General features: G+C 46.7%; 1 protein-coding gene across 11 annotated transcripts in view; it reads right to left on the reverse strand.

Moving 5' to 3' along the window:
• LOC142580219 (DENN domain-containing protein 2D-like) overlaps positions 1-19,377 on the reverse strand; it is a 674,834-nt gene that overhangs the window by 206,196 nt on the left and 449,261 nt on the right. The gene's annotated exons all lie outside the window — the stretch shown is intronic.

Consider the following 19,377-nt stretch of genomic DNA (forward strand, 5'->3'; position numbering starts at 1 on the left):
ACTGTATCGAGATGTCGCTGTATTCCTAAAGACCACTTGTTACTGGGATAGTTGTTCTAGGAACAGTATATAACCAGTACCAAGTTTCGTTTTTTTATATCTAGCTGGTTTTATGAATTTTTCGTGTTTGTGTAGGGTTTATTATGTGCGAGTTTAGTTTGCTGTTTACTTCGTTTGAGTTAGAATTGTTTCTTCAGACAGATGTTCTTTAATATGCTTGCGCTGCGTCTGTCTATTTATGGAGCGTTGACACCTGTCACCGACAAATGACACGTGACGCTGGTCTACTTCCTCTAAATACATTGAATTGAGGGCATATGGGACCATTTGTGCTTTACAACATTGTGGTATAGCCCCTTTCTTCAAACGGAGACTGACCGGTGGTTCCTTGCATCATCTAAGACCAGGGGCAAATGTGTCACTGAATTCTGCAAGTAGGCATTGCGGGCCCTCACTTCTGGCCTCTGCCTTGGCTTTTACATGTGTGACAGGGTTGGTAGCTAGTACTGGGATGCCGAATTCATTGAAACTTCGGATGACGTCATGACCACACAGTATCAGATCTGCCCAACCGACGAGGCTGCTTTGCACAGGAGTGTTCCCAAGTGTTGCTGTCATTTCCAGTTGCCCCTTAACAGGCAGCGTCCCAAGGAAACAAGATAGCTTCATTGCTGTTGCCTGCAATGAAGGCTACTGGTTCAGCATCCTCATCAGCAGTAGCATCAGCATATTTTATGTCCACTGCAGGACGAAGGCCTCTCCCTGCGATCTTCAATTACCCCTGTCCCGCACCAACCGATTCCAAGCAGCATCTGTGAATTCCTAATTTCATCACCCAACCTAGTCTTCTGCCATCCTCGACTGCGCTTCCTTTTTCTTGTCACCCATTCTGTAACCCTAATGGTCCACCAGTTATCTAACCGACGCATTACATGACCTGCCCAGCTCTATTGCTTTCTCTTAATGTCAAGTAGAATATTGGCTATCCCTGTTTGCTCACTTCTTTCTCTTAATGTTATGCCTAACATTCATTGTTCCATCGCTCTTTGCACGGTCCTTAACTTGTTTTCTAGCTTTTTTGTCAGTCTCCAAGTTTCTGACCCATATGTCAGCACCGGTAGAATGCACCGCATTTCCAAATGCGATGGCAGTTGTTGGTTTGGTGAGAGAATCCACCACGATGGCCACAGGGCTGGCAGTCACCAGTGGTACTCCCAGTCAGCTGGCCCCTTGGCAGGCCGCATGTCGTCCGTACATAGTTTGTACTTTGGTCAAGCTGTGATTCATGTTGAGGTACTTCAAAAACACAACCTTTGGAATTACACTCACCGGCGACCCAGTGTCTACCAGCATGATCAGAGGAACTCCATTCCAGCTCAGCTTGCGTAAGATTGGCTTCATCCTGGTTCCACTCATCGATGCGACTAAGGCGTACAGGGCCTCCCAAGCATCCACGTTATCATCCTGGCACCCGGAGAGAGCGTACACTCTTTGCTTTCTGTCGGCCCTGTGGAGCCTTGCTTGGCATACCCGAGATAGATGTCCCCACTTTCTACAGTTGTGACAAACCGTCCGAATGCGACAACAGTTGTCGGCTTGGTGAGAGAATTCACCAGAACGGCCACAGGGCTGGCAGTCCCCAGTGTTTCTCCCAGTCAGCTGGCCCCTTGGTAGGCTGCATGTTGTTCGTACATAGTTCGTAATTTGGTCGAGCTGTGATTCATTATTCTGCATGCAATGAGTGTCTGTGACAGCTTGTTCGCCCGATATGGTGAAGTCTTCCGTTTCTTGTACTTTCAATGTGCGAGTCACGAGTCAGTGGTGCCGCACAGCTTCGTTACGCACGCTGCATACAATGCTATCCCGTATGCATTCCTGCAGAGTGCCAAATTACAGCTTTTGGCCAGGTGACATATATGCGCTACGTACTCTTACACGGTCTCACCTTCATTCTGTACCCACATGAAGAACATGTAGCTTGCTAATATTTCATTCACATTCAGCGCGTAGTAACTCTGCAAATGCTTGACAACATTGTCGTATCTAAGTTCATTCACAGGTGTTGGGTGGCAACACCCGTGTAGCACCTTGATAGCTTTGTTGGGTAGCAAGGCCACCAGCAAGGCTCGTCGCTTTGGTGAGTCAATGATGGCATGACCTTCGAAGTACACTTCCAGCCCTATCTGGTAGGTTTTCCAGGCTCCATCCACTCAGCTAAACTCCAGTGGCCGGACGGGCACTATCACAGGGTGACAAAGCAACCGAGAAGCAACTGCCCCAAAGCAACCGCGCATGGTTGCTTCGGGGGTTCACCTAACTTGTTGCATGATTATTCCTTCAATCTCATCCTCATTGCCACTGTTACATATCGAACCACATGCCAAGTCAAGAACAATGAAAATGACAGTGCTTATTCAGTGCTCCGTGTTCGTGTTTAAGTACTCTTTTGCCTCTGATGTCACCAGACAACATAGCATGTGCGTCTATACTGTTTATCACGGTAATGTGCGTGGCTAATAAATAAATAATAATACCTTTATTCATAAAAACAAGTGGTACAAAGTGCCAAGGCATTAGGAAAAAAGTTGCTACAAAAGCAACTTGACTGGTCCTAAACCACAAGGTCCAAAAGGCAGCAGACAGCAAGGAGCGAGGAAAAAAAAGAAGAAGAAAAAGAAAGGAAAGAGAGCAATGGCATGTAGTACATAGATCACACTTAAACAATTTGCTTCGCACATGAAACAGCTCAGGAAAAACAAACAATATACATATATAGACATACAAAACTCTTAAAAAGAAGAAGATTAGGTACATGGTTATACGCAATTCTTGGGGCAATAGAAATTATACAGCTCTCTGTCAGAACAATTAGGTACATCAATGGACGCAAATGTGAGATTATTCAGCAGAGTTGGGAGAGTGTAACAAGTCATTTGGTTACCATAGGTTGAATGCACATGCGGCACATGCCAGTATTCTGGATACCTGGGGTTATAACACGGGATGTTGTGTTTTAATCTAGCCAGAGATGAAAGAAGGCTTAAGTTCTGTTTGGTTTCTTTTAGGTATCCAAGAGCAAGGCGGTAGTTAAACATATCACTGACTTTAATTACCCAAAGTTTTTAAAATATGGGCTCAGATGGGGAGTCAAGGGGTATATCAGTAATTACGCGAACAATTTTCTTTTGTATTGCAAGCAAACGGTTAATATTTATAACAGATGTGGTGCCCCAAATAAGGCAGCAATAATGAAGGTGGCTCGCAAACAAAGCATTATAAATTAACATTTTAATCTTCCGAGGCATGTAGCGAATAGAGAAAATGCGTCCAGTAATTTGGGAGAGTTTGACTGCAAGAAAATCAATATGATCACTCCAGCTCATAATTTAATCAAAAAAGACCCCGAGTGTTTTTACAGAAGGGACGAGTTCAATTTTAGAAGACCCTAACACCACGTCCCTACAAAGACAGGCATTCTTATTCTTCGGTCGAAATAAAACTGCCTTTGTTTTTTCAGCGTTATTCTTGAGACCATTTTCTAGAGGCCATTCTATGCAACCATTTTCCTCCATAGAAGGTGATTTACAAACATTCCCACAAACATCACAAGGGCCATCATGATTTTTCAAAGCATTCGGGCTCATAATATGGGGGCATCCATCGGTGTACAGACCTCATAGGCGTCGAGCCTCAGTTGTATTGTGGGCAACTCCTCAGACAGAGTTTGCTGGTGGGGCGACATGTGAGACTACTTTGTATTCACGATTGTCTAACTGAATGTTGGTGATGGCATGCAGGTGAACAGCCATTTCTTCATTTGATGTGCCGACAATGGCAATGTTCTACATAGCGTCAACCTGCACGATATCCTGGGTAGAGGTGATTGTATGGTAGCCACCCAGTGTGAGGAGTACTCCTGCAACGATTGGAGTTGATCACCACAAGAAAGCGAGACCTTCATGCACAGGGTAGATCACCTTGTAGTGATTCTTCAGTAACGTGGTGGTTTGTGTGAATTGTGACGTGATTTGGCAGGAACTTGCTGTGGGTTGTCTTTTGGTTACTGCAGGCAGTGCTGGAGCCAGTCGAAAACATCTTTGTGAAGGCATGTTAGAGTTTTCAAGTTCCATGGTCACGGAACAAAGCGGCTGCAGCAAGAACAAGCCCAGTGTGTCACCACCAACCCAGCTTCGAGCCAAAGCGGGCCGGGACACGCGGCTCGCCGTGCCAACAGCGACGCCTCAGGGGCCCTGGCTGGGGATAGGGAGTCAAAGTGCATCTGTGATTTTTGCGAGCAGCTGCTGAGCATGTCTGCTCTCAACGAGTGCAGGTGGTGTCCTCCCCGAATGCGAAAACGCTCGTGCATTAGGTGCGCATCAAAGAACCCCAGGTGGTACGTGGGGTTCTTTGAATCCGGAGCCCTTTACAATAGCGTCTCTCATAACTCAATCTGCAGTTTCAGAGAAAACACCACAATTTTTTTTAGCTCAAGTTTTTAATGCATTCATAGATGTGCATTAACACCGCAAGCTGGGCGTGTTGGTGACCGAACATGTTCCTATGGATGAGCAGCGCAACCCGAACGAAGGACGAGAGGAAGTGCGCAATACGAGCGCAGATTAACAACTAATTTATTATTTCTAGCAACGGACTATAATACACAGAAAATGTAAACACGTGTAAAGTAACGTTTACAAGGGTGTTAGCCTATCTTGCCATTCAAAATATCAGTTTCTTTATCCTTCAGAGTGATAGAAGTCTGGCTGACGCATGCACCTGAGTTCACATGTATGAAGTAGGCCTCTACAATCTCGTGGTTAATTTGATACATATTTTTAGACAAGATTTCTGTTTCTACAATGCGCGGCCAGATTAGAACCTGTTTCATTTCTGATCGCACCTTGGTGCTCCCTAAGGCGGATGTTAAGGCAGCGTGCCGTCTGCCCAAAGTACATTTTGCCGCATAAAAGTGGAATGACGTAGACCACTCCCACCGAGCATGCCACAAGCTGCCCCGAGTGTTTGACGCGGCATGTAGCTTTGGACGCCTGTTTAGGTCTGTTGACAAGATTGCAAATCTTGTTTAAGGAGTTCTTTGCTGAAAAGACTACTTTAACACCATATTTCATGGCTTTCTTTTTTAACCCATGCCCCATCTGATGTACATAAGGGATGACTGCGTACTTTTTAACTTTTTCGATCTGTGTTTGGGGTGCTTCCCCTTTTTTTATTTTCTTCACTAGCCCTTCACATATTGACACGATAACAGATTTAGGAAAACCGGCCTTCTCTGGACAATTGAGTTGTTATGAAGAGCTCAGATTGGCGAGGTGGTGGCATGACTTTCTAAGTGTGGGACCCAAACACGTCATAGCAATTCCTCTTTTTACAAGTTTTAAGTGTGCTGAGGCAGAGTTTAGAATTGGTTTGCTTGTCCTGGGATTATATTGCCAACAAATATGCTGCGCTGCTAATCTTAACTGCAAATACAAAAATTGAATTTCATTATTACTGGGCAGTTCATGAGCAAATCTGAGACCCATTCCTTCTCTATCAAAGGCAGCGAGAATATCTCCAATATCTTTGGAACTGTTTTGAGAGCGGATAACTACCAGGTAGTCGTCAACAAACCTGAAGCACTTCATCAAAGTTCCTGCCAAGACGCTCTCGAGTGCCCGGTCAACAGTGCCAAGAAAGATCTCGCTAAGAATTGGTGTGACCTAAGAGCCAATGCTCAAACGTCGGTGAAAATCAATGACGTCATCAAGGAAGCAGAGGCACGTGGTTCATTTGAATCCACGCAGGAGAGAGTCAAGCATGCGCTCGAAGGTAGCAGGGGCATTACACAGTCCGAAAGGCATCACTTTAAATTGGTAGAGACCATCTGGGGTGATGAAAGCGGCCTTTTCGCGATCTCGTTCATTAACTGCGATTTGCCAGTAGCCAGAGCGCAAATCAATCGACAAAAAATAACTGGCACTGTGTAAGCAGTCCAGTGCATCATCAATACGTGGATGCAGATACACGTCCTTTTTGGTAATCTTATTAGGGTGACGGTAATCGACACAAAATCTCCAAATGTTGTCCTTCTTTTTAACCGGAACGACAGGTGATGCCCATGGACTGCAGGAAGGCTCGATAATATCTTTGGAGAGCATTTTGTCCACCTCCATTTGGATCACCTGGCGTTCAGTCACAGACACACGGTAGGGCCGCCAGTATATAGAAGGAGCATCACCAGTATGGATTGGATAGGTGACGACACAGGTTCGACCTAGCGGGCGATTGCCAAAATCAAAGATGTCTTCATAGGACATCAGAATGTGGTGAAGGGCGTCAGCGTAAGCAGGTCGTAAATCAGTAGCTATCATTGGTGTAAACTTGTCGTTGCGTGAAGTAGGAGGGGCAGAGGCTGCAGCAGTGTCGAATCGTGGTTCGGGCGTAAGAGCAGCCATTCCACAGTCTTCCAAAGGGGACAGAACAGCGAGAGATACACCTTCAGGAAGCACTTGCAGACACGAACCAAAGTTTAGAAGAGGAATCCATGCTTGATTATTGACGAGAGTTACAATTGAGCTTGGTAGCGCTATTTGACGTGCCAAGAGGACGTCACAAAGTGGGGACACCACGTAAGGACTGTCTCGAAGTGGTGGAGAAGGTGACATGAGGACGGTAAGTCGCAGCATCAGGTTGCAGTCGAACAAATTCAGTAGAACGAAGTCGGGACTTGTGGTCGTCGGTCGGGTCGGCAAAGTAATGGGGCAGTTCAAGGCGAAGGGTGCCAGTTGCACAGTCAATAAGTGCTGAATGGGCAGTCCAGAAAGTACATTCCAAGAATCACTTTGGGGGATACTCGGCCAGTACGGTGAACAGGAATAACACTGGCCGGTGGGCAATGGTAACGTGCACATTCCATCACGGCTGTTGTACTGTCATTAGCTACTTGGACGGCAGGCGACTCGGCAGGTGTCGGGACTTTACAGAGACGGCTATGAAGATCTGATCGCATAACCGACACCCGAGTGCTAGTATCGATTAGGGCTTCAATGATACATCATCAACAAAAATTTCAACAAGGTTCGGTCGAGCAGTAGGGGTCAGCAGAGGTTTTGAAGTCCAAGTCGTCAATGTAGCCACACCTACAGGGGCTGCATTGCTTAGTTTCCCGAGAAGCGGCCCACGTAGGATGGGGACAAGGGACGACGAGGTGTGGCCGAACGGGACTGATGGCAATGCGGTGAGGGCGAGCAGCTAATGGTGTTTCCCCGAGGTGGAAGGCCAGCATGATATGGTTCAGAGAGGGGCGATAGAGGCCGAGGGCCTCGGTCGAAGTGGCGATCAGCATATGGTTGAGGCGAGGAGTACCAGTGGCTACTACGGCGGGAGAAGTGACCGACCCGTAAGCAAGCAAAGCAAATTTGCCTGTCATCCAGTGTGCGCCACTCAGAGTGGTTCCGATGTCGATTCGGGAATGACTGTCGAGGTGCAGCAGAGGCAATGACAGGAGTGGTAGGGGGGACGTGGGCGGACGGCAGACTGGATGTAAATGTTTGCAATTTCTTGGTGGACAACCACTAGAAAAAGCGAGATGGTCATGTTGTCATGCATATTTATTTATTTATTTATTTAGTACCCACAGCGCCCATTCAGGCATTACAGTGGGGGGGGGGGGGTACAGATGAAAAACAAGCATCAAAATTGCAGGTTTGCATAAATTTGTGTAAGTCAACAACACATTATTATAGGCCGACAAAAAAAGAAAGAAAAGCACAAAGCTAAGTTGCACACAGCCATATCGGAAACAGGCACGTTGCAGATGTCACATGTAACATTGGGAAAAAAAAAAAAGAGAGTACATAAAGCACAATGATTACAGAGACTCACAATGAAAAGGCAAAAAAAAAGCAAATTGAATAATAAGTTGGAAAAAAAGAAACAATGCAGTGATTAAGATACCGTGCGACAAGGTAAAAAACAAAACAAAAAAAGGCACTAAAAGAAAATGTCATTTGCAGCTGGGATTGTTTATAGGTCATGATGATTGCAAGACGTACACGGGATATTGAACAAGCGTTAGCGATCAAAAGATTCTATTGCTTTTAATGCAGAAAAGAACTTGTTAGGACAAGAAATTCGTACAATTGAGGAAGGAAGTCGGTTCCACTGACTGATGGTCCTTGGGAAAAACGAGCTGCTAAAGGCCGATGTATTACATTTGTATTCTCTTATCTTCTGTTCATGATCTTTGCGTGCTGATGTGTAGTGAGGCTGGTTTATGTACACGTCACGCGGAATTCGAGTATGAGAGTGATATATGCTGTGCAAAAGCTTCAGTCGAAACGACGCTCTTCGGTGCTGGAGAGATTGCCAGTTTAGCATTGCCTTAGATTTAGTTGCACTAAACTGCCTATCATACATTGCTATATCTAGTACATATCTTGCCGCCATGGACTGAACTTTTTCTAGTTTTTCTTTGTTGGTTACTGATGAAGGATCCCACACAGGGCATGCGTATTCGAGCGCAGATCTTACATATGATTTATATAGTAGCTCCCGGGTTTGTTGTGGAAACGCACGTGTATTTCGTCGTAAAAATCCCAAGCTCCGACAAGCTTTGCCTACGGTATAATCCACATGCCGATTCCATGATAAAGAAGGGGCAGAAGTAAACGCCTAGGTATTTATATTCTCACACCATTTTTACTGGACAGTGGTTTATCGTATATTCAAATTTTCCAGGATTTTTTTTTCTGGAGAACCTCATACACACCGTTTTCTCGAGATTCAGTTTCATTTCCCATCGCTCACACCACTCGTGTATGGCATATAAGTCGTTTTGAATTACGAAGCAGTCACTTTCAGATGTAACCTTTCGGTATAATATGCAGTCATCTGCAAATAACCTAATATGGGACTGTACATTTTCGTTAATGTCATTGATATAAAGTAGGAAAAGAAGGGGCCCCAGAACTGATCCCTGAGGTACCCCTGACGTTACATTACTTATTGCAGATTGTTCGCCGTTTACGACTACATATTGTCGCCTCTCGCGTAAATATTCGGCGATCCACGCAATAACTTGGGGATTAATATTAAAACTGGTTATTATCTGCAGTAACAGGTAATGTGAAACGGTGTCGCACGCTTTTTGAAAGTCAAGAAAAATACAGTCGACCGATGATTTGTCGTCCAGGGCTGCCGCTAAGACATGCGTGAACTCTACTAGTTGTGTGACGCATGATAATCCTCGCCTAAATCCATGCTGATTTGGGTTAAATAAAGAATTACTATCTATATGTTTGACTACTGCAGTATATAAAACATGCTCTAGAACTTTACTGCACACAGAAGTTAGTGAAATCGGACGGTAGTTATTAATAATGTTGCGCGGGCCATTTTTATGTATAGGAGCAACCGATGCCATTTTCCAATCAGCCGGAAGTGAACTGTGTTCCAAGGATTTCTCAAAAATAATTTTCAAATACATTGACACTATATGAGAGCAGGACTTCAACATAAAATTGGGTAAACAGTCAGGGCCCACAGCTTTTGCACAGTTTAAATCACGAAGCAGTAATTCAATGCCCCAAGCTTCGATCACTATTTTAGGCATGGGTGTGGATTCGTGTTTTAATAATTTCAGATCTTTCCGATAATCTGTTGGGGCAGAGAACACTGATGTAAAATAAAGATTGAACAACTTGGCCTTTTCTGTGGCGTCGCAAATTGTAACATCGCCATCGGTCAATGCGGGGATAGAAATGTTGTCTTTTTTATTTCGTTTTATATGCTTCCAAAGTTCCTTCGGACTTTGCTTTATCTTACTTTCTATTGTTTTAAAGTAGGCTGATTTTGTTTGGACTGCAGCGTTGTTCACTTCCCGCGTTGCCAGTTTTAGTTTACAAAAGTTCTCTTTAGAAGGGTATCGTTTAAATGAACGGTAAATCCTTTGCCTACGCTTCACTAAAACATTCAGTTCTTTAGTGTATCATGGCTTACTTCGATTACGCCTTCTAGTCAATACCCATGACGGAACAAACCGGTTGCGCAGTTCAAAGATTTTTTCTTTAAATAGAACCCATAGGTTTTCCACGAAGTACTCATCCGCAAGTGTTTCGAACACAACGAAATATGCTTCCAGTGAAGCATTGATTGATTGGATATCAGCCTTGGCGTAATTGTACATGCACCGATTCTTCTCACTGTAAACGCTTACATGTTTCATACTTATTTCGCTTAGCACGACGTCATGATCACTTATCCCTGGCAATATTTCAGTGTTCTGGACCATTTCTGGCATATTTGTGAAAAAAAGATCTAGGATATGACTTCCTCGCGTAGGTTTCAGCACAGTTTGTCTTAATGAAAGGAGGTTCATGAAATCGGCAATTTCAGATGTGAAGCTAGGGGAGCTTCCGGAGGTTATCGGCTGTTCATTCCAATTGAGATTAGGCAGATTGAAGTCCCCACCCACAATGACGTAATCGGATGTGATTTTTGTAGTTATGGCAGTGAAATGAGACAATTCCCTGGCTGAACCAATTGGTGGCCGGTAAAAGGAGCAGACTGACAGGGATTTGCCATTCGGGAGTTTCAGCTGACACCAAACAGCTTCACTCCTATCTTCCATAATATTTACGCGTGTAGAAGGAATGCGCTGGTCTACCAAGATAAATACACCACCTCCGTGGTGATTTCTATCTTTTCGATAAACTGTAAAGTTATCAGGAAATACTTCAGAGCTTGCTACGTCTTCATCGAGCCATGATTCAGTGCCAATAACTACACTAGGTTTGACCATGTGCACTAAATTGCTGAAAGCATCAACTTTGTTTTTAATGCTCCTACAGTTGACTACCAAAAAGGAAAGTGAAGTCGATAAGGAGTTATCGGGTCATTTGCACGGCACAACCTTGTCTGAAAGGTCATCACAGGCGTACTTGATGCAGTCTATGTAGAGTGTGTCATGCCTTAATTGCACACGTGCGTCCTTACTTTTGTGTTCCTGAGCAAATCGCCACAGGTTTCGCCTTCTCTTGCGCACTGGCTCAGAAAAATCTTCCGACATACTGATACCTGTATCTTTCAAATTCTTGGCCTTTCCTAAAATCAAACGTTTTTCTTTCAGAGACCCAAACCTTGCGATCAAGGGTCGTGTTTTCCCTTCTCGAAATTTTCCAAGTCGATGGGCTTTTTCGATCGACTCAGGGTTAACTTGCAATTTTGTTGCACATACTTCCTTCAAAAGCAATTCAGATGATGACCAAGATTCGCGAATATTTGTATCAGGTATGCCGTAGAACACGAGGTTGTGCTGCCTACTACAATTTTCAAGATCATTGACCTTATTTTGCAGCAGCTGTATCACCCCGTGCTGTGCGTCATAGTGTGCGATACACTCAGTAACGGCGGATTCTAAGTTTGATAATACTGACATTTTTACTTCAATTGACGACACACGTGTAGTCAAATCATTTATAGCTGCCTTCTGTTCCGCTTGATTCGCCTCAATAGTATTAAGCTTTCGAACAATCACATTTTGCCCATCCAAAATTTTCTGTAGTGTCACATCAGTGTTAGGGCCAGGATTCATTTCAATATCACCACACAGTATTAATAATAAGAAATAAAAGGCATAATGACGCAACAACAAAATGCGATGCTTTGAGCGGTTTCTGGCGTCGGAATGCATACGTACACAGTTATACAGGCTCCGGGGTGGAACCGGCACGATAAGAACTGCAAATGTTCTACATGGTATACATTCACTAACCTGCACGAGAAGCAGAACATGCGTGAGCGGCATTGCCATAGCACTGCCGGTTCCACGCCCCAGAGGGACACTGCAGTCTGCCGCCTTTTGTAGGCCGGTGATAGTAGCTGTAAACCATGGTTCGTTGACTGTGGCTGGACATACGCCGGATTCCACTGGAGTAGACGTCACCGGTCCACGATCGCGTGCGTTGAAGATTTCGTCGTTGTTGCATGCGAATACTTCGGTGAAGTTGGCCATAATCCTGTGGTTGTCGCATTCGTGGCCTGTTGAAAGCGCTCTGGAACTACATGCAACCTGCACGAGAAGCAGAACATGCGTGAGCGGCATTGCCATAGCACTGCCGGTTCCACGCCCCAGAGGGACACTGCAGTCTGCCGCCTTTTGTAGGCCGGTGATAGTAGCTGTAAACCATGGTTCGTTGACTGTGGCTGGACATACGCCGGATTCCACTGGAGTAGACGTCACCGGTCCACGATCGCGTGCGTTGAAGATTTCGTCGTTGTTGCATGCGAATACTTCGGTGAAGTTGGCCATAATCCTGTGGTTGTCGCATTCGTGGCCTGTTGAAAGCGCTCTGGAACTACATGCAACCTGCACGAGAAGCAGGTTGGGGGCAGTGAGAACTTGGAGCCATAGCCTCAAGTTCGCAACGGATGACTCGCGTCAAGCTTGGCGTTGTAGGCGAATGCGACGCCGGAGGGTCATTGCAGGAAGAAGTGGCAGCCGTATTCGGAAGTCGGTTGAAGCATTGTACGATGCGTTTGCTCTTCACTTGCTAAAAATTCCGGTGTTCCTTAAAGGGACACTAAAGTGAAAAATGATTTCGTCTGCATCAGTAAATTACCGTTCTACAATACCAAAAACACCACTCTTACAATGATAAGCCAGAAAATGCGCAAGAACAAAATACGGGTGGCGACGCCTACTGGCATCTTCTAGGGCTACTAATTATATATAGTGGTACAGATTGACTACATTGTGTTCCAAAGGAACCAAATATTAAACATGGTAAGTTTTGGGAACTTTTATTCAGCCAACGCGGCCAAAATGCGAAAACATACTTTGGAATCCCTGACGTCACGCTGACATACCGGCACTGGGGTTACGGCACGAAATTCAAATACTGATACTTGGACCTTCATTTTCTCATCTAATAATCAAAGTATTTTTTCGAAATGACTGCCTGCAGGGTTTGCAAACAATACTCCATTAGTCTAAACTGATTTATCGTTTCGCTTTAGTGTCCCTTTAAAGATGGACTCAACCATTGAGCAGTTCCTGCAAAGCAGGAGGTTGAACGCATCGTCCGCGATGCCCTTTAAGATGTGTCCGACCTTATTGGCCTCCAGCATGTCCACGTCCGCTTTATGGCAGAGAGCCAGAATGTCTTGAATATACACGATGTACGATTCGGTTGATGTCTGGGCATGAGACGCTAGCTCTTGCTTGGCCTCCATTTGACGTCCCACAGGTCTTCCGAAAAGGTCACGTAGCTGTTCCTTGCAGGAGTCCGCCGCCGCACTGCATTCCGACAACACGACGCGACCCGACGCAGCGACGCCACAAAACACGAAGCCGTGACCCTACACCACAAATTCGATGGTGCAGCTGAAGGCCACAACAGCACCTTGCCACGAGGCTTCCACCCGACGCAGCCGCGACCGTGTGAAGCGACAGACCACACAGTCGGTGACCAACGGACATCGAACGCGAACATCAAGTGCTGACTTACAAATTACCCTAGATGGACATCCAGTGGCTGCACTCGTCGACACCGGGGCCGACTACTCCGTCGTTAGTGGACGATTTTTGTCACAACTCAAGTCAAAACCGCATGGGAAGGTCCTCAAATACGCACAGCAGGAGGCCACCTCATAACCCCAATGGGAAGATGCACTGCGCGAGTGGCTCTTCACGGTCACACCTACCCTGTGAACTTTAGCATCCTACAGCACTGCTCTCGCGACGTAATCCTCGGAATGGACTTCCTGAACAAAAACGGTGCGGTGATCGACCTGCAGACGAAAAGCATAACACTGACGACAAAATGGTCAGAAAGAATGCAAAGCAATCATTATCATCACGCCGCGTTCGCCATCCTCGACGATCAAGTGAGCCTCCCGCCATCATGGGACTCGTCGAAACAGACACGTTCTCAAGCGGCAATGCGATTGTTGAAGCGAACTTGCAGCTGCTTCTGGATCGCCAAATTTGCGTCGCATGCGGTGTCATCTATCTGCGTGAAGGCAGAGCGGCTGTGCTAATAATCCATTTCAGCACGGAACACAAGCACCTCAACAGGGGTACGACGGTCGCTTTTTTGGAAGTGTTCGCCGAAACAAGCGACGTATTAGCGCTCTCCGAGTCGTCCCATGAGGCGTCATTGATGGTGACTGATGAGGTGAACTTCCGACATTAACCCCACCCTGCCTCAACAAAAGCAAGAAAAGCTACGTTGCCTTCTTCTGCGATATTCCAAATGCTTTTCAAAGTTGTCGAGGATCCGGCAAATGCACATAGCGAAGCATCGCATTATAACCGATGAATTGGCTCGCCCCGTCCACTGAAGTCCCTACCGCGTTTCAGCGCGAGAACGTGAAACAATCAAGACACAAGTTGAAGAAATGCTTCGTGACAATGTTATTCAGCCATCCAAGAGCCCGTGGTCTTCACCCGTGGTGCTTGTAAAGAAGAAAGACAGTACCCTACGATTTGGCGTCGATTATAGGCATCTCAACAGCATCACGAAAAAAGACGTCTACCCGCTTCCAAGAATCGACGACACGTTAGATCGACTGTGCGGTGCCAAGTATTTTTCGTCGATGGACCTCCGGAGCGGCTACTGGCAGTTGAGATCGATGAGAGGGACCGTGAGAAGACTGCCTTCATCACGCCGGACGGTCTTTACGAATTTAAAGTCATGCCATTCGGACTACGCTCAGCGCCGGCGACATTTCAGCGTGTCATGGACAACGTGTTGTCTCGGCTGAAATGGCAGATATGCCTCGTATATCTCGATGACGTAGTCGTTTTCGCATCCACCTTCCACAAGCACCTTAACAGGCTGGAGACCGTGCTAGAAGCAATTACGGCGTCGGGACTCACTCTGAAACCAGAGAAATGTCATTTTGCTTACGAAGAGCTCCTGTTCCTCGGTCATGTAGTTAATCGCAAAGGCGTGCATCCGAACCCCAAAAAGACAGCAGCCATAGAAAGTTTCCCGATACCCAGTGAAAAGAAAGCTGTCCGTAGATTTTTGGGGCTCTGTGTGTATTACAGGCATTTTGTCCGAGATTTCTCTCGAATCGCAGAGCCTCTCACTCGCCTTATGAAAGCCGACGCGCAGTTCACATGGAAGAAGCCCCAAGAAGACGCATTTCGCGAATTTCAAAGACGCTTGCAGTCACCGCCAGTACTCGGGAATTTCGACGAGAGCGCTGACACCGAGATCCACACAGGTGCAAGCGGCATAGGACTCAGTGCTGTGTTGATTTAAAAGAAGAACGGCCTGGAGCGAGCCATCGTCTACGCAAGCAGATCCCTGTCGAAAGCCGAATTGAACTATTCGACGACCGAAAAGGAATACCTCTCTGTCGTTTGGGCGGGCACAAAATTTCGGCCGCATCTCTACGGGAAGCACTTCAAGGTCATCAGTGACCACCAAGCTCTGTGCTGGCTCGCTAACCTGAAAGACCCGTCAGGTCGCCTCGCTCGTTGGAGCCTGCAACTACAGGAGTTCGACGTCACCGTTGTGTATAAGTCAGGCCGAAAGCACGCAGACAGCGACTGCCTTTCGAGAGCCCCTGTTGAATCCGCCCCGCCCTGCGACGATGACGACGATGTCTTCCTTGGGCCCAAAGCTCTAACACCTTCGCACAAGATCAACGTGCCAATCCTGATCTACGCTGTGTGGATCAATATCCCGAAGCGAAGACCGATTCAGTGCCAAAGGCATTCAGACGTACACTTTCATTGCTGTGCCTGCACGACAACGTGCTTATGAAAAAGAACTTCACGTCATACAAAGCGGCATATCTACTCGTCGTGCCAGTCAAGCTAAGGCAAGAGATTTTAGAAGCGTCTCACAATGAGCCGACAGCAGGGCATCTGGGATTCACTCGAACTCTCAGAAGAATTCAAGAGAAGTACTACTGGCTGGGCCTGAACGCAGACGTCGCACGCTACGTGAAAATCTGCCGAGATTGCCAACGTCGGAAAACACCGCCTACAAGGCCAGCCCGCCTCCTGCAACCACTCGAGCCACCATGGAAACCATTCCAGCAGATAGGCATGGATCTGCTTGGCACCTTCCCGACGTCTACTTGCGGGAACAGGTGGACAGTGATAGCAACAGACTATCTGACGTGCTATGCCGAGACAACGGCATTAGCATAGGGAAATGCAATTGAGGTCGCCGGATTCTTCATAAAGAACATCATTCTTCGTCATGGTGCACCCGAGGTCCTTATTACGGACAGAGGTACGGCATTCACAGCTGAACTTACGCAACAGATTCTGCACTTGAGCCACACAAGCCATCGGCGCACTACAGCGTACTACCTGCAGACAAAGGGCCTTACGGAGCATTTAAACAAAACCCTTGCTGACATGCTCGCCATGTATGTCGATGTCAGGCACAAGACTTGGGATGAAGTCCTTCTGTACGTGATGTTCACCTACAACACCGCGCCACAGGAGACAATGTAGATGACGCCATTTGAGCTTGTCTTCGGTCGCCAAGTCGCTACGATGCTTGAAGCGATGTTACCTCACATTGAAGATGACAACATCCGTGCAGACATTGCAGGCTTCCTTCAATGCGCCGAGGAAGCTTGCCAGCTAGCCCGAATGCGTATTAAAGAGCCGCAAAACGTCGACGCCCGACTCTACAACCTACGACAACGAGACCAAGAGTATGTACTTGGTGACCGCGTTATGGTGTAGACACAGCTTCGTCGCCGCGGGCTTAGTGAGAAGCTCCTGCATCATTATTTTGGGCCCTACAAGATAACTCGACGACTTGGACCGCTGGTTTACGAGGTTGTGCCCGATGGAGTGACACAGTCACAGCGACGTCGCGTGCGACCTGAGATGGTGCACGTCGCGTGCCTCAAAAACTGTTTTGAGTGTTAGCGGACTAACAGACATTCTTTTTTTCGTTTTCCATGGTTCATTGCATGCTTACAAGTTTCTTGTTTTCTTTAGCATCGGGGCAATGCTTTTTCACGGGGGGGTAATGCCACGTGCGTTTATTTCGACTTGCGACGCGACCGGCATCGCTTGACGCGTCTCGATCATGGACACGAAACGTATAAATACGGGACCACAGCTTGCGCTGGCTCAGTCTGATGAACGCCCCTGACGCGCTTGCTGCTTTCGCCGTCACCGCGTTGTTCGCTTGATTTAGGGCACAAGTTGGCTCATTAAACTCTCTTTAAGTCTACCGCCGACGCAGTGTCCCTTTCTGTCTGCCTGTGTGCCAGGCAGCTCCCCGTCACCTACATGACAATATACAGTTACGAGGTTGTAGTCAGGGTACCACCATTTACCAATCGACGAGACACTTCAACCTCCTCTCACCTCACAACGTCCTTTCGTCCACAGCGGCACAAACTCGTACGTGACAGTACGTTCTCGGAAAACACAATTTTTCGGTCCCAACGTTCAGTACATTGCCAAACTGCAATCCTATGATACGTTTTCCGAGCGCTAGCCACCATGTAAACAAGAAAATGCGCAAGGCACGCCCGATCGAGAACAGTATATGGCTGCCCACCACACCAGCTCACCGCAATACTCGCCCGCCCATCTATTGTGAAAACGGCAACGCGCACTCAGTTTCTAATTTCGGCACCTGCAAATTTTCTCCGGGCTCATCGTACGGAGCATTCACAGCTATCACCACCTATCCTATTGCGATAAGCATCTTTGCCTACCTGTTTCACAACGTGTGATGCTGTCGGAAGCGTAGCGCATGCTTCTAATAGGCGATAACCGAAACGCGTCGCCGTTCCCTGCTGCCGAGTGCGATAGTATATGTTTTCTGACCGCTAGATCCCATGTGAACAAGAAATGGCACGAGGCACTAGCGGTTGAGAATAGTATATAGCCGCCCGTCTCACATAAGCACGATGGCGCACAGTTTCTCATTCCGCTAACAGCAAATCTCCACGCGGGTTGTCACACGCCGCATTCACAGCTATCGCCGCCAAACCTACTGCGATAAGCATTTTCACCTGTCTTATTTACAGCACGTGGTGTGTAGTGCCATTCATAGCGTACTGCAAGCTTTTAGTAGGTGATAATCCAAATGCGCTACTGTTCTCTGCTGCAATCAATGCGATGTGGGCATCCCGTTTCGCTTCGGCGGCATCCAGTGTCACCCACCAGCTCGATTTCGTTTTGGTTTCCCGCCGCCCTCTTAAAACGCACAACAGGAAAACAACACAAGGTGCCTTGGCCCGCTGGAGCACCACCAGCTCGATGCACATCAGCATTTTGCTCCGCAACGATCCGAGCAACGTACGTACATTTTCCTAGTTAGTATGTCTTTCTCACGGTTTTTCTTAAAATGTATGAAGGAGGTCCTACTATTCGGTAGAACCTCCTTCATACATTGCTGTGCTGCAGCTGTACTGCAGCACAGCATCTCCTCACAGTGTCATTGTGGACAGGGCTCATTCTCCGCGTGGGCACGGCACACTTCCTAGCATTCTAGTACACCATGGGTGTGTTCCAATTCTGGGCAGCATTGGAGAGTCTAGGTAGACAGCTAAGAAGACAGTTTTGAGTCCAAGTAATGGAATGCGTCTGGAACCATCTGGAAGACTTGGGAAAAATGTCTCTGCGATGTGATGCCACCTTGTGGCTACAGGAGAAAGCGAGGAAAGGTATGTATTACCTCTGTATTTTAACTCTTTGCTTGTGTTAACGTATGAAAAACAGAGTGTAGCTTACATTAGCCACACAGGAAAGCATGATGGTGTTTCCTTGTGCACCAGACTACCTTCCCATAAAGTATCCAGGCATTCTGCTCAGCCATCTTGTTTAGATTTTGTTTGGGCAGTAAAGTTGCTTGCACCATTTTCTTTTGATGCTGTCTTTGCAAAGCTGTCTTCTTTGACAGCTTCATCAGAATTAGAACAAATCTTAAGATGGCAACTGTCCCCTTACATTGCCATCTATTGCAAGTGTTGGAACGTAGTCTATATTGCAACTATGCCATAAAAAAAGATGGTGGGTGCAGAGAGTGTTGCCAAGAGGCCATACATTGTGAATATCGCACATATAACACAGAAAGTAAGGGTTTAGCTCCAACATGCAGCAAGTTATCTTTTCGTGCACTTTCATTTCCACAACAACTAGTATATCTATGCTTCAATCAAACGTAACTATCAATTTCCCTTATGCTTCCTTTGGCTTCATTGCCTGTTTTCTTCATACTACCTCCAAAATGAAGAAATTGAGTGACGCCTTTGAGCCCTGCACTGCAGCCTTATCCTCTGAGCCATGCGTTGTGCATGTAGTTGCACACCTGTGTTCAATCACATGAGGGACACCTTTAGGCACAGAGATGATTGTACTCACATCATTGTCGGAGC

Source organism: Dermacentor variabilis, chromosome 4 (assembly GCF_050947875.1).
Source record: "Dermacentor variabilis isolate Ectoservices chromosome 4, ASM5094787v1, whole genome shotgun sequence".
Taxonomy (NCBI): domain Eukaryota; kingdom Metazoa; phylum Arthropoda; class Arachnida; order Ixodida; family Ixodidae; genus Dermacentor; species Dermacentor variabilis.